Here is a 5,365-nt window from a genome sequence, read left to right on the forward strand (position 1 = left end):
TCAACTTGAAACAAATAATTGGATAATGGTATCATAAGACATTATCTTTGGTTCTATTCTGAGCCCACTGTCATTTTACTATAGGTATCACAAAGGATTTTGATATGGTTCAATTCTGAGTTCAGTGTCATTTTACTATAGAAATCATAAAGGATTTGTATATGGTTCTATTTTGAGTTCACTGTCATCACAAAGCATTTTAATATGGTTCTTTTCGGAATTCACTGACATTTAACGACCATTTCAGTCTTGTGCTCTGTATTGTTCGAGTGAAATATTTCCGATGTGGATATTGTAAAAATGCCACGATCTGTTCCTATTGTTGATTGCTGACAGGTCATTAGATACAAGAAAGTCCAAAATATTTATGTACAGCGAACTATTAGACAAGATATGATCCACATCATATACAGGTAAGTCAAGAAATTGTAACTGTTTGATGGAGTGAAAATGTTCATCACATTGATAAAGACTTATTTTGCGTCCAAGATAACTGACTTGAAGACGTCAAAAATATCTCGTTTCTGGTCAGTTGCTTTATGAATTAATACAGTATTAATGTATACTTTTGTGTGTGTGTAAGTGTGTGTGTGTGTGAGCGTGCGTGTGCGTGTGCGGGTGTGTACTAATACTATTGGGCTCTGATATTTCCTTACTTCACGTTTTAGTTTCAAGAGTGCCCATCTCTTTGATGATGGTCTCAAAAATAGTTTTCGGTTTTACGGCTGTGTTCTTGAGGATGTCGGTCGCGTCTCAACCCATTGCTGGTTAACCGCAATTTAGTATCCCCTATATTCCTCATAACTAAGACAACTGTGAAATTGGTGTATTGCTAATGATAGATGTTTTGTTGAATTGGTGTATTGCTCTTGCTAGATGTTTTGTGAAACTGGTGTATTGGTCATGCTAGATGTTTTGTTGAACAAGTCCAATTTCATTGGCCCTCAATAATGTTTAAAACTTGCTTGAAAAGAATCACAGACCAATGAATTAAATCATGCACATTTATCATAAAGATTGCAAAGGGTTGTTGCTTATTTGGAGATAACAGTCAAAATTCATTACATGAGGGATAACATTCAATATGGAACTCGGTGACCAGAGTGATAGGCATTACATGATGATGAAAACGCAACTGAACAGAGAGTAACCTGTTCCAGTTATGATATAATGATGGATCTATTCGTGTAACTAAGGTGTTTACTAGATGTGAAAAGTAGTAATATTTCATCAATTTGTATTCATGCTGTGCCGCAGCATTTTTTTAAATATCAAATGTTGAAGGCAGCATGAAAGTATGTAATGTGTAATTATAATATAGATTCAGTGAGTTTGTGTGCGTGTGATTGAGAGTGTGCGAGCCTGTGTGTGTGATTGAGTGTGTGTATGTCTGTGTCTGTGTATGCGTGTGTGATTAAGTGTTTCTGTGTGTCTGTGTCTGTGTGTGATTGAACGAGCGCGTGTGTGTGTGTATGTGTGTGTGTGTGTGTGTGAATGTTAATCAGTGCCCTTATATTGTGGTCTTTAAAGTCAAGACGCCAGGTGGCGTGCAGTGACGTCTAAATCTGTCAATATATAATATCCAGCTCCATGCAAGCAATCTTCAACACCATAATAAAAAGCAGCCAGTCCACAGCTGGACGTTTCATGAACATATCGAATAATTGCGGGAAATGCGTGGATTTACATCCAAGAGAATAATTACAGAGTAAACACTAGTGAATAAGAGAGTGGTGTACTAACTGAGCATGCTTTTTCTCATCATGTATATATTTAGGATCCATGGGTAAAATGTGAGATATTCTACTTGTGATCGACGAATACACACAAGCATATTTTGTATACGTTTTAATAGCATCATAACAACATTTGCTTGTTTTGTATTATAAGATACATGTCCATAGAATGGAAATGTAACATTAAACATACATTAGAGGGAACAATGAAGCAACACCATACTACATACATGTCAATAAAGAATTAAACACATAACACTGGAAACACAAAATCCGAATTTCATACGAAAAAGTTGAAAAGTAGTTGGAACATAAATTTGGCTATATATTTCAGTAGAAAAACGCATCCTTAAATCGAATATACACTAATTATCTACAAAAGGTACACCATTTACAGATGTAGACATACAATTCAAAGATGTATAATAACAGTTTTAGATAAGCTCCACCCCCGTACCATACCCGGGTCAAAAACACTCTGGGAAACTTAAAATGTTGTCTTGGGCCCAACCCTAACCCCACCCCTCCCATTTTCAAGGCGCTGGGCTTGAACGTCTAGGAGCTTATACTGTTGTTGGGCCAGTCAGCCCACGTGTTGCTCGTCTCCAGCCCCACACCACTCAGGGGAGCCCACCAGGATGATTGTCAGTGAAGCCCTTCGCTGGCTGAGCCTCATGCGGTCGGCTGAGGCAGGCTGTTGTGCAATGCAGCCATGCCGCCCACCGAACTCCGTCTCAAGTACCTTTTAGTCATAAAGCGGCACACGCCCTTCATTATACAATGCATACTAGTAGGATCGTATTAATGATACATTAGCCAAATTGATTGTTTTGACCAGACAGTCGCGGGTTCCATTAAACTATTGGTCGATTGAGGCAATCCTGTTTACTATAAATATAGACAATACTGAATAAACATTTATGCTAGCTTACCAGTGCATCCTTTTTCAATACTGTGCAATTTATGCTGTCTGCTAAGTAATAAAAACACAGACAAAATTTGAACAACAACATACACGGTATTTACAACATTTGCTCTTTCCAGTAAATGCATGTGTTCCTCCCAGTATTCCCTTGTCTCATAGTTCTCTGCGTCCTCAACAACGTCCTTGTACAAGAGACTTAGCAGGAAGCTGCTCCTGTCGATGAACAGAAGGTCCACACTTTGTCCGTAATGTCTCGGTAATTAAGGTCATAATGTGGAACTTGTTTAAATTCATTTTTAAATCGGCCGGTTGCAATTTATGCACGCCTTTCTTAAATATACGGCCATCAGGCTGCTCTCCAAGATCCTCTTGCTTTCAAAGGACAGGACCGGAATCAGTAGGCGGACTTTCAGCTCTTCTCCCTCCAACCGCACCATGCTCACCCATATGCGCTTTCGCTAGTTCTCTATTGTCTTAGCGCAGACTGAACTGTTTGTGAACTTCAAGAAGTTTTTTTGAAGCTTGTTTCTGAACTCGTCCTCTGCTCGAGTTCAACTGAAATGTACGGCTTCGTGCCGTGGCTCTGGTCGAACTCATTTTCTCGGTAGCAACTAGTGACAGGCATGCCCAGTTTGATGTACGTCTGGAGGTTTCGGTACTAAACCACGTAAGTTCCTTATTTCGTAGGCTAACGACTAGCTTCTTGTATTTAGTGAACGTAACCAACCCCACCCCTGCGTTTGTTCACCAGAGCGTGATGATAGTAAACCAGTCAATTCTCTAGAACGCACATAGCCTCTGGGGACAACGGGTAATTGCTGTGCGCTTGTGCGGCTCCGTCGGGTATTCTAACTCGACATCAACAAGGTATCACTTCGGCGTGTCTGGCGCCCAGTTCTGAATGAAGAGGTTAATTTTTTTTCCTGGGTTATCGATCCGCTTAAGTCTCCCGGTCAACAGGCTCTGCCTTTTTCTTTCTCATTGAACAGGTGCATCTTAATGTATGCTATCAGATCGAGCTTCTATCTCCATGTTCGTAAAGACAGCATCCGTGTTCAAGGTGAGTTCACTGTAACAGAAGGCGGGGTCAATCTCATGTTTGTTCACTGAGATGTCGCGGAACGCCTTTGGTGTTGGCATGTTGCAACAGTCTCAAAGATCACATGAAAATCACACGAAGATCGCGCTCTATCCATCTCATAAAGTGATATATATTCGTAAAACTCCTGTACTCCTGAGTGTGCCTTTGTATGCAGTCATCAGATTCCGTAACCAGCTATTCAGTTGTGTCACTGCACAGTACGGCAATGCTGATGCATCAGAATGGGCAGTGATTTTTACGTCGGCCAGCTCCTTCATCGTAACCACTTTCCAGGCCTTCCACAACATTCTCCAGCTTTCGCTGACACAACATGTGTGTGTGTGTGTGTGTGTGTGTGTGTGTGTGAAGTGCTATGCACTTTGGTATCTTTTGTCAAACAAGATACACGTTAAAAACGACAAGACTGAGCCGGCTCAGTATCCGTGCTAGGGGACTTTGGCAAGGCGAGTCCAAAAACCATAAAAAAAATAGTATGAGCTCCTTAAATGTTGGGCCTAGACACTCATGGGGGTGGGGTGGCATGGGGTCAAATCAACTGATTAAGCCTTCTACGAGTTTTGGACTATCCGAATTGTTGTGTGTATGTGTGTGTGTGGGGGGGAGGGGGCTTATGGCTTGTGCAAATTGCCTATTTCACATCTGCTTTTCCACTAATAGTGGTACAAGAGGTAGAACATTTACAGATTAGTCATCTTACAAAAGAGTTAAATTTGTACATTATACTGTAAAGACGAATTATTCAATTTGTTTTGTCATTATTCTGGGTGCGTGAGAGAATCTCGCCTTTGCAAGCGTTTATAAGGTCGTCTTTATTTTTATTTTGCCGGTATTACAAGTACTGCATGTTTTATTGTATTCTGCGGGGTTCGTTTTTTTTTACTTACGGAATGCCTGGTTTTAATGGGGGAAATCCTTTGCGGTGTCATTATTGCGCTGGCTGATTGTTTCAGTAAAGCCGATGATCCCAGCATTGCCGACCAGTAGGAGGAATTTCACAAGTCAAGGTCTAACACATCTGTAGGAATGCACGTTACTCTACACATCATTAACAAACAAGCAAGTCCCGCGGTTATAGGAAAACAATGCCTAGTTGAAAATGGACTAAGAATTTGACAAACTGCAAACTACTATCTGATGAATCGGTAGTCCTCCCCCCCCCCCTCCGTCTCTCTCTCTCTCTCTCTCTCTCTCTCTCTCTCTCTCTCTCTCTCTCACACACACACACAAACACACACATATACACACACACACATACATATATATATATGTTACCAGTCTGACGGAAAGGGTATTCTGGAACATTAATAATTACCATATGACCTTGAATAAGCGGCAGAAATGAGAAGCAAAACCTTTATTTATTTTACCTGGATCATGCAGTATGTTCACATAAGCTATTACAAGTTGTTTACAAAGCGTGAAGTGTGCTAATGAATAGTCCGGTAGAACAACCTTTATTCTACTCGCACCCCGTTCCAAGGAAACAAAATAAAAGTAGATGAACTGAGCTCTTCGTGAAACCCGATGGAGAACACAGAAGAAAGTACTAAACTCGGGTAGATGACAAAATAAGCCATCATGTGTGGGCAATGGGCATTGACC

The sequence above is a fragment of the Sinohyriopsis cumingii genome, chromosome 4 (genome assembly GCF_028554795.1).
Source record: "Sinohyriopsis cumingii isolate HCF-2022 chromosome 4, ASM2855479v2, whole genome shotgun sequence".
Taxonomy (NCBI): domain Eukaryota; kingdom Metazoa; phylum Mollusca; class Bivalvia; order Unionida; family Unionidae; genus Sinohyriopsis; species Sinohyriopsis cumingii.